Source organism: Orycteropus afer, unplaced genomic scaffold (assembly GCF_000298275.1).
Source record: "Orycteropus afer afer isolate SDZICR_OR568_19922 unplaced genomic scaffold, OryAfe1.0 scaffold00194, whole genome shotgun sequence".
In the NCBI taxonomy this organism is placed as follows: Eukaryota; Metazoa; Chordata; class Mammalia; order Tubulidentata; family Orycteropodidae; genus Orycteropus; species Orycteropus afer.
The window spans coordinates 5,867,272-5,878,766 of NW_006921781.1; the positions used below are offsets into that span (position 1 = coordinate 5,867,272).

At 41.3% G+C, this 11,495-nt stretch overlaps 1 protein-coding gene across 1 annotated transcript in view; it reads left to right on the forward strand.

Annotated features, from left to right (window-relative positions):
• Positions 1 to 11,495, forward strand: part of ENOX1 (ecto-NOX disulfide-thiol exchanger 1) — a 365,674-nt gene that overhangs the window by 351,625 nt on the left and 2,554 nt on the right. The gene's annotated exons all lie outside the window — the stretch shown is intronic.

Genomic DNA, 11,495 nt, shown 5'->3' on the forward strand with positions numbered 1-11,495 from the left:
TCTCCTTCGAGGTCCTCAGTTTGGGGCAGACAGTTGTCTGCTTCCCACTTGCTTTTGCCTTTGTAGGAAAAAAAAAAAAAAAATTATCTGACGACAGTGACTTTGTGGGAAGTGCAGATGCCAAATTACTTTGAAAAGCTTATGAGGATTTTAAAATTGCAAATTGGCCTGGAAGTTCCCCCAAACAAGGGAGAAATCAGGTCAGGATGGCTAATGGGGCATTATCCTTAGACCATATTCTCACAGAATTCTACATGGAGGACTTTACACAATAGAGGAAAAATCACCTCACATAACTTAAAGGTCTGACACATCTCTCAAAAACACTGTATGAATGGTGGCTTTTCTGCAGCATTCTCTAAATGGAAAAAAATAAAATAAAATAAGAGCTGCAGTTATTCTGGACTGTGCCCATCCTTCTAGGTCACACCCAGAGTCAGGATGTCTCTCCTTGTTTCTCTGAGGGTCAGTTTTTCTCATCTGTAAATTAGCTATATTCCTAGCCCATTGCAGTATTTGTGTGCCAAGGGAGAAGGGACAAAAAAGCTCAATTTATGTTTTCCATTGTGAGTAAGCATTGAGGGGGTCCTGTTGAATTAAAGTGATGTCGTTACCAGGACTGCTTGGGGAAGGGGATAGACACAGAGCAGAACAGAGAAGGCAGGCCTGTCACTGAGGAGCTTGCTAAATTTTCTATGAAGAAGGAAAATGGAAATAAGTAATAAATTCCTTCATGGAGCACAGCAGAGTGCATGGAACTTACAAGAACCAGACCCACAGCCAACAGTTCTGTGACCCTGAATACCAAAAATCCAAACCCCCTGTCATTGAGTTGATTCTGACTCATGGAGACTCTCCAGGACAGAGTGCAACTGCCCCATAGGGTTCCCAAGGTGGTAAATCTTTACAGAAGCAGACTGCCTCATCTTTCTTCCTCAGAGCAGCTGGTGTGTTCAAACTGCCAACATTTTGGTTAGCAGCAGAATGCTTTAACCACTATGCCACCAGAGCTCCTACAGCTAGTGATGGTAACCAAAACAGGGAGAAAGGAGATTCTTACGAGATTCTAGAACTTCATGATCATATTATTGTTTTCTCTGTGGCCCCTCATATGGATAGAAAAGTAATAGAAAATGTTCCTGTTACCTCACATTAAAGGGATGAAGCTTTGAAGGATGTCTTTGTTTCTTTCCTTCACCAATATCATTCTTCCTTAGTATCAGCAGTACCTTTGCCTAGAGGTTTAAATGAAATACTGCTTCACATAGAATAAGCCCTCAAGAAACGATTCTGTTGTTGCTATTATCTTTGTCTTGTATTGTTGACATTTTTTCCCTCCCCACTCTGGAAATCCCAAATGAGAAGTCTCGGTTGCGAAGCAGTTGTTTTTAAGTTTGAGCTGAAGTGTCCGAAGAAGCCACTTGTTACTCAACTGAGAATTCCTGGAGTCCTGTCTACTCTGCTCCATCAGTGTAGGTTGATGACGCACACATCTGTGAAGTATGAGTGTGTGTGTGTGTGTGTGTGTGGTGAGGAGTGGGGTGTATGTGCATGTAGGTGGGTGTGCCAGTATGAGGGGTGGGGTGGGAATGAATGAATGGTGTGTGTGTGTGTCTGTCTTGTGTGTGTGTGTGTTAGTCTATGAGGAAGTATAAGAATATGGCTGAGTGTGCAAGTGTGTGAATGTGGGTGGGTGTGAGAAAATACCCCACAAGACAGAAGGTTTATTAAGTGATGCATTGAGTTATCTTGGTGGAGTGGAAGTTTTTGCTCTATTCTGTCCTTGGGACAGAATGTCCCTCACTCATCTGCTCAGTTAAGGAGTCTCTGAGGATATATGTTAGGTAGTCCTTGAGGAGAGAGAATTCACATACCTGGCCTTTGGTCATTAGGTGATGGGCCTCTCTGGAAGGGATTCAGTCGAGAGGAATTCCATCTCATCTCAGAATGGTACTTATATGTTAGAAGATAATGAAGACAGTATTTCCTTCACAGGAAATATGTAGTGTCTCCACCCCCTAGAAAGGCCTCCATGTCCTGAATGACATACCCAGTAGAGCTATCAAATGTTCCTTATACCCAGAGTAAAAATATATCTGCAAAATGTTATAACTAAAATTGGTGGGCGCCAGGGATTGGACCACATATTTTTTTTTCTATCCCTGTGAGGCTGAAAGGATATTTAGGCTTTTTAATCTGGAAAGCAAATTATTGCTCTATACTGGAATCGCATCTCCTCAGGGCTCTGAGCAGAAAACAAAATGAGAGGTTTTGCCCTCTAAGTATCCACCAGGGCTTTGTCTCTGCATCAGCTACCGAAAGGCTCATAATCCCGGAACCGCTGACAGCCCATTGATACTGAGGTTCTAAGGTGCAGCCAGCCTGGGCCGCCTGCCTGTGGTTAATCAGAGTGAACTGTGTGGGTCATGAGCCCCAGCAGAGTTACGGTTAATGCTGCATTAAGGCAGAGGACTCTGCTCTGCTTCCGCAGTGCATGGGCCTTCTGACTCAAGTAGGATGACTTAAAAAAAAAACACAAAAACCCACTTAGAATAACACAGATTAGACAGCACTATCATTATTATAATTGTTGTAAAAGAACATTTAGATTGTGCCCAGTGCCAGTAAGAGGAAAGAGAGAAGGCTCAGCCCCTGCTCTGTAATGAATGTGCAGCTGTTTTTATTAAGATTTCTCCAAAGGCCACATGTGGGTATGAGCATGATTAGGAATGGAAGGAGAGACCAGAATTAATTTATACTGTGCATGTAAGTTACATATGGCTCCCTAAAACTTGTGTAGCCCAATAATGGACTATACGATATTCTAGTTAAATATTCCTGCTCTTGGAAAATGATATTTGCATACTTTTCTCAGCCTCTTCTAACACTCCCACTCTCAGTCATCCAGCTATCTTGTATCAGAAACATATGACAAAGTCATTAAGACTCATTTCAAGGAGGATGGGCAAGGGGGAGGGCGAAAAATGGCTCCCAGAAGCCTCTTGTGTTGAGTCAACAATGGCGCCCCAGGCACAGGCAGTGGAGCCCATTAAAGTAAGCCATACCATCTTGAAAATTGTTCCTGACTAATAAATGGGATCCCCACATTGGCCCCAGAGCCCTTCAAGCCCTCTCTCCTTCTGGCCCTAAGTAACACAGAGGTCACTTTTGAGTTGAGCACTAGCAGATAAACATTTCCTAATTTGTATTTAGCAAAGAGGAGGAGATCCTCTGCTTCCCCTACAAATGCTGTATTCTTTAGGAGATTAGGGGAGCAGATTCTACAAGTGTGTTCGGCTGCCCTTTCTACATGCCTGCAGCCTCCGCCCAACGCCCGGAGAGTGGGAGATTGAGTTCTGAAAGTTAGCTTTGAGACAGCTGCTGTTCTGACATGACACCACTATTTGGTGATGGGCTTGGATGCTTATAGACACATGTGGATCTCCTATCAGAGGGACCCATCATTAGTATTTCTGAACTAAAAGCTGCCTCTGGAAACAGAAACTCAAAACATCTCATCAGTTCCAAGGGGATTCAAATCCTGAATTATACACATTCCCTGCTCTTGCCCAGAGTGCAGCTGGTGGGGTGGTGGTGGTGAGGGGAAGGTGAGACATTCCGAGTGGTGTTTGTAAGATTGCCTCCCTGAGTCATCTTTACTATCACATATATTCTGGTGTTCTAATAGCCACCTGTCAGAATGTGCTAATGAATGAGTGGGTGCATTTTCCAGGACTTAGACAGGCTGTAATGAATATGTTTTTGGATATCACAGCACCTCTGGCAAGCATGTGACAGGGGAAGCAATAATACTCTCCATTTATCTACACAGAAAATAAAACGGTAGTTGCTCACCCACAGCAATAGATGTTTTCAAGGTTTCCAGGGACCCAGGCACCAGGGAAGGGAATGGTCAGAGCACAAAAGAAATCCGAGAACCTACTCTGCTCTCCACAAGTCCCGTTGGGACAATAGGATAATATTTATGAAACACCTTGATAATCTGATAAAGTGCTAAATTGAGCAGTGTAGATATTTAATGAAATAGGAGTTGAGAAAGGCTAAGCCTGTGAGAAAGTCACGATTAACAACAAGGTATCCCCAACAAAAACCAAATCAAACTCACTGCCATCAAGTTGATTCGACTCATAGCAACCCCTCCTTGGGTTTCTGAGGTGGTATCTCTATGGAAGTAGATTGCCCAACCTTCCTTCTGAGGAGTACTAGTGGGTTTGAACCTCCAGTCTTCTAGTTAGCAGTCAAATGCCTTAAGCACTATGCCATTAGAGCTCCCAAGGTATCCCCAAATCCACGATTATTCTAGTGGCTTCCCTCTTGAATGCTTTTGCTGACATTGCCACATTTCTTCCCTTTATCCCCTTCCTTTACCTCATTTTCCTTCCAGTACCTGCCTTTTCTTTACCTATGTGTTCCTTTTATTTATCTTCCTCCTTATTTTCTCCTCTGTTTGTCCCTCCATTCCTCTCTATCCCTCCTCCTCCCAGTTTCTTCCTTGTCTCTTTTGAATCCTTACATCTGCTTATCTTCTTCTTTCCTTCTCTTTTCCTACTTCTCCCCTCCCATCTCCCTCCCTGTCTTTCCCTTTCTCTCTCTCTCTCCCTCCTACATTCTGCATTCCTTTCCATAAACATTTCTTGCCAGGTGTCTGTGTGTGAGCACTGTGCTCTGCCCAGGAATACCAAGAATGAACAAGACTCAGATGGTCACTAAAGGCTAGAAGTCAGCTCACCCTGTGAAAGGAATTCTGGTCTTGCCATGCCTTCCCTGATTCTCCAGTCTCCCACACAGCCAAGGCCAAACGTAGCCCCTCTTTACTTAGCTTCCCCTGCCTGACTGGCATGGGACACAGAACCAAACATCCTGATAATCAAATTGATTTATGTCTTCTTATGTCAGTCTGCATCCATGCTTTGAGGCTGGGAAAGTGTATGAGGACTGAGGCAGTATAGCCAGCAAATCAGAAAATAAACCAAGCAGATCTTATAAATCACCTCTGTGGTGTTAACACCACAAAAACCCCTGGTTACACTAATGTTTTATTGCTTCTCATCTCTTTTTTTTTTTTCTGTCCTTTTTAAAATTATTATAGTAAATCAGTCCTTCCTAAAAGAGTAGGTTTTAGACTTTAAGAATTTTAAACAAACCAGGGTATGGGAATCCACAGACAACCTCAAGAATTGAAAATACACAGACCACCAATTTCATGGAACAAAAATCAACTAGGGAGAAGGAATTAAGACTACCCCCCCCACACACACACACACTTTCTAGGACATCACATTCGTGGTGTGTGTGGGAAATGAGATTTCATAGTCACACAGCTTCTTTCTCTAATCTATATTGTAATACTGCACAGAATTCTCTAAACCACATGTATATGGTCCTCTTCATAATATCCAGGAGAGATAGAATTTGGTTCTATGAAAACAGATCTGGTTTTGGTGTCAGAAACCCTGGTCCAAATTCTAGTTGCTCTACTCACCAGTTGGGCAAGTGACAGCCCTGCCTGAAATGGGAGCTGCAAGAGAATCCCTGACCTTGGAAGTGATTCAGGGAAGGGGGGCCCTGCGTGGCTGATGAGGAAGTGGATCCATTTAACTCTCAGCTGGGCCAGCCAGACCTGCTGCTTTTTTTTATCTGATGACTCCATGACTCTTTTAGATCTCAAGACCAAGAAATGGCTCCTAGGAAGGTAGATATTCTGTGGTCAAAATTGCAAAAGCTGACAAACTATTTACAAGGAAGGGAAGAAACAGAATTGAAAGTAGATGAAGATATTTATGAAGTAAAAATTCTTTGACCATAGGGTGAAAAGGAAAGACAAAATGAATTTTCTCTTCAATTTGAAGCTGAAAATCCCAAAGTATAAGATGTCATAAAGGTTCTTTTGTTCAGGGTGGGGAAAATGGTTAAAAGCCATCATCAAAGTAACCTGAAAGCAATTTCTCCTTGACCTTTCTCTGGCATGAGATATAAACATCATTAAGGACATTTTTCAAAATTTAGTTGAGAGTCTTATTAAATATGCATTTTAAATAGGATTTCTCTTGAGGTGGCTTGTTTCATAATTATGATACATGTCTATTCATGCTGTCTATATTTTTATGACAGAATCAGGCTGTTATCTTACAGTACCAGCAGCAACTGGTACACTAATTCCCATTATACTAATATCTGGCTGTCATAATCTCTGGTATAGCTAATTGCCCATTCAAACTAAGTAATCAAGAGGATGTCCAATATCTCGTTTCACTACTCTTTACTTTTATGACCTTGGACAATTAATTTAACATCTCAGTGCCTCAGTTTCACCATCTATAAAGTGGGTTTTTATTGGTCAAAATGAGGATTAAGTGAGTTGATATATGAAAAGCATTCAGAACAGTATCCAGCACACAGTAAGTATGACTGAATGTTGGCTGTCATTAGTTTAGTGTTTTAAAGTGTGAAAAAGACCTATCACATTGTCTCATTGTGAGATCTTTGCCACAAAGATCAAGTTAAAATGACCTTCCCAAAGACCATGCTAGCACAGGGTGGGGGAGCACTCCAACCCAAGTCCTCATAGTGTTCACTAGGCCTTTTTCCAAGGCCATTGTCTTAGAAATGAGAAAACAGGCCCAGAGAGGATAAGTGTCTTAAGATAGTGAAACTGGTTAGTGGTTGTTCCATGATTGGAATTCAAATCATTTGAGTCTAGATTTTTTCCAGTAAGGGCGAGATTTGCTTCCTTGTTTAACTGGCTTTCTGATTAGATAACGCACGTGAAGCACATACACTGTGCCTGGCCCACAGGTAAGACTTAAAAAGGGGTAGCAATCTTCTCTCCTTCTGCAAGCTTTCTTCTTCCTTTGTGGTTGAAGTCCAGGTGCAGGTCAGAAGACACCATGGATAACAAGATGTTGCTGCTCCTCTACACATGCTAGCCAAGGTTCACAATGATTTGCTTGCTGTTCTGATGAATGGTTCATGTGAGGGTATTCAGTCATTAGCATAGGAGCATGTAGAGGGTCCATATGAGACATATGCATATGTGACATATGAGACATATGGCCTTGGTGAAAGAAACAACAGACATCGGATGTAGAATTTTGCAAAACCAACAACTTATTCATTACAAACACCTTTTTTCAACAACATAAATAATGACTATGTACGTGGACCTTACCAGATGGAACAGGAATCAAACTGACTACAACTGTGGAAAAAGATGATGGAGAAGCTCAATATCATCAGGCAGAACAAGGCCAGGGGCTGACTGCAGAACAAACTATCAATTGTGCATATGCAAGTTCCAGGTGAAATTGAAATCCACAAAAGCCAAAGTACAACTCTGAGTATGTCCCACCTGGATTTAAAGACCATCTCTAGAATATATTCGAGCCATTGAACCTAATGACCAGAGACCAGAGGAATCTCGGGATGACATCAAGGATATCATATGTGAAGACAACAACAGTCGTTAAAAAGACAGGAAAGGAAGAAAAGGCCAAAATACATGTCAGAAGAGACTCTGAAACTTGCTCTTGAATGTAAAGTAGCTAAAGTAACTGGAAGAAAAGATGAAATCAAAAGAGCTGAACAGAAGATTTCAAAGGCCAACTTGAGAAGACAAAGTAAAGTATTATAATGAAGTATGCAAAGACCTGCAGTTAGAAAAACAAAGTGGAAGAATACACTCATCATTTCTAACAAGAAAGAACTGAAAAAAATATTTAAGCCTGGAGTTGCAATATTGAAGGAATCTATGGGGAAAATATTGAATGATGCAGGTAGGCTCAAAAGAATACAGTCACTGAACCAAAAAGGATTGCTTGACATCCAGCCATTTCAGGAAGTAGCATATGATCAAGAATCTATGGTATTGAATGGAGAAATCCAACCTGCACTGAAGGCATTGGTGAAAAACAAGGCTCCAGGAATTGACACAATACCCATTGAGGTGTTTCAGCAAATGAATGCAACACTGGAAGTACTCTCATCTATGCCAAGAGATTTGGAAGACAGCTACCTGGCTAACTGACTGGAACAGATCCGTATTTGTGCTCATTCCAAAGAAATTACTGAACAATTAATTGTCCAATTATTGAACAATATCATTAATATCACACGCAAGTAAAATCTTGCTAAAGATAATTCAAAAAGAGTTGCAGCAGTACATCAGCAGGGAACTTCCAGAAATACAAGTTGGATTCAGAAGAGGATATGGAACAAAGGATATCATTGCTGATGTCAGATGGATCTTAGCTGAAAGCAATGAATACCAGAAAATGTTTACCTGTGTTTTATTGACTATACAATTGTATTCTACTGTGTAAATGATAACAAATTATGGATAACGTTTCAAAGAATAGGAATTCCAGAACACTTAATTGTGCTCATGGAAAACCTGTACATAGACCAAGATGCAGTCATTCTAACAGAACAGGGGAATACTGAATGGTAAAATCAGGAGGGGTGTGCATCCATGCTGTAGTCTTTCACCATACTTATTCAATTTTTATGCTGAGTAAATAATCCAGGAAGCTAGACTATATAAAAAAGAATGCAGTATCAAGTTTGAAGGAAGATTCATTAACAGTCTGCAAAATGGAGATAACATAACTTTGCTTGCTGAAAGTTAAGAGGACTTAAAGCACTTATGAAAATCAAGGACTTCAGTATGCATTACAGTTCAACATAAAGAAAACAAAGATCCTCACAACTGGACCAATAAACAACACCATGATAAACAGAAAAAAGATTAACTTGTCAAAGATTTTATTTTACTGGATCCACAATCAACACTCTTGGAAATGGCAGTCAAGAAAGCAAGAAATTATTGCACTGGGCCAATCTGCTGCAAAAGACCTCTTTAAAGTGTTAACAAGCAAAGATGTCACTTAGAAGACTAAGGTGTATCTGACCCAAGCCATGATATTTCCAGTCTCTTCATATGCATGTGAAAGTTAAACAATCAATAAGGAAGACCAGAGAAGAATTTATGACTTTAAATTATGGTGTTTGCAAAGAATATCAAATATACTGTAGACTGCCAGAAGAAATCTGTCTTGGAACAAGTATATCCAGAATGCTCCTTAGGAGCAAGGATAATGAGACTTGGTCTCATGTACTTTGGATATGTCATCAGGAGGGATTAGTCCCTGGAGAAGGACATCATGCTTGGTAAAGTAGAGTGTCAGTGAAAAAGGAGAAGACCCCCATCGAGATGGATTAACATAGTGGCTGCAACAATGGGTTCAAACATAGCAAGGATTGTGAGCAGGGCGCAGGACCAGGCGTTGTTTCATTTTGTTGTACATAAGGACGCTATGAGTTGGAACCAACTGAGTGGTACCTGACAACAACAACCTTCTCTCCTCATGCAAGCCGCCTTCTTCCTTTGTGGTTGAAGTTCAGGTGCAGGTCAAAAGACACCAAGGATAACAAGATGTTGCTGTTCCTCAACACATGCTAGCCAAGTTTCACAATGATTTGCTCACTGTTTTGATGAATGGTTCATGTGGAGTTATCCAGGCATTAGCATATAAATGTATATGAGTTTACTGAGCTGGGAGTTTTCCATGTTTTTTTTTTCTTTTCCTTTTCTCTCTCTCTTTTTTTGATGTTGATATTGATAACACTCTAAAAATGGTATTCACCACAGAAAAGTTCTGTCCTCCTGTACCTATTCCCACAAACATCCTTTCTGGTACCCACCTCTGAGAAAAGAGGCAGTAGTCAGGAAAATAATGTCCAGTTCTCACTCCAACGTCTCCCACTCTGGACGGAGGTTGGCACCCCTTACTGATGACATCACATCCCAGTTGCCTGAATGTGAATCCCAGATCTACACAAACTGCCTCTGTTACTCTTCAGAAGGCACTTCATCTCTATGGGCTTCAGTTACCTCATAGGTAAACTATTCCCTACTTTATGAAATTATTGTGATAATTAAATGAATTTTTTTCTGACAAGTCTGAGAAGGAAAAGGTTTTAGTAATTATGAAGTATGAGAATGTTTACTGTCAGCTAGGGGGTTGCTAGGAGCTCTGGTGGTATGTGACTGCTAATCAGAAGGCTGGCAGTTCAAACACACCACCCACTCCTTGGAAGACAGGTTTGGCAATCTACTTCCATAGTGTTACTGCCTCAGAAACCCATGGAGGGGTCACTATGAGTCAGATCTGACTCGATGGCAGTGAGGTTGGGGTACAAGTTGGAAGTAATAGTACAAGAAGCTCTGGTGGTGTAGTGGTTAACCACTTCTAACAACTACTAACGTTTGAACCTACCAGCTGCTCCACAGAAGAAAGATGGGGCAGTCTGCTTCCTTAATGATTTTTAGCCTTGGAAACCCAGTTGGGATCACTGTGAGTCAGAATTGACTCAATGGCAGTGAGAAGTAATAGTACAGGCCTCTTCCCCTACATTTCCCAGGGCAACAGCAGTTATGCGGGAAACTAGGATATGGTGGTCTGGCTGGTAGCTGGTCTATCTGCCTCTCATTGGGCCTCTGCTTGATCTGGGGAAGGATAGCTCATCCCAGGGTATCACATCAATTTGCCTGGGTACTAGAGCCTGGACTAGATTACTTTACCATCTTCTGACCCAGGGTCATGCCAGAGCTTCCTCCAGATGAACAAAGGGGGCTGGTTAAGGGGTCAACTTGACCTCATAAAGCTTAAGGAAGACTGCCTTCTGGACCAAGTGAAAGTTAAAACTTGGTTTGACCACATCCTCTTTGTTCTTATCTCTTTTGGCTCATGAACACAAAGCTTGACCCACCTAACCTAAAGGTTTGATATTAGAGGGTTGTATTCTATCAGTATTACATTTGCATGTGTGTGTGTATGTGTGTGTATTCCTAGGCAGCACAGTTTGTACTCGGCAACTAACCTAAAGGTTGGCCATTCAAACCCACCCAGTGAAACCACAGAAGAAAGGCCTGGCAATCTGCTTCTGTAAATATTACAGCCAAGAAAGCCCTATCATAGCAGTTCTACTGTAACACATAGAGTTACCATGAGTCAACATGGAGTCATTGAATCAACTCAAATCCAATGAACGTATATATGTGTGTGAGTGTATGCATATATGTATATGTATATTATTTATATTGTTGTTAGGTGCCATTGAGTTGGTTCCTACTCATAGCAACCCTATGTACAACAGAATGAAACACTGTCTGGTCATGCTCCAGCCTCACAATCCTTGCTATATTATTTATGTATACATATATATATGTGAATATCTATCCATCTATCTAATTATCTACTTATCTATCTATCTATATAAAACCCATTGCCATCAAGTTGACTCCAACTCAAAGTGACCTCATTGGGTTTCTGAGGCAGTAAATCTTTACGGAAGTAGATTGCCCTGTTTCCTTCCATAGAGTGGCTGGTGGATTTGAACAGCCAGCCTTGTGGTTAGCAGTCAAATGCCTTAGGCACTATGTTACCAGAGCTCCTGGTAGCACTTGACTGCTAACC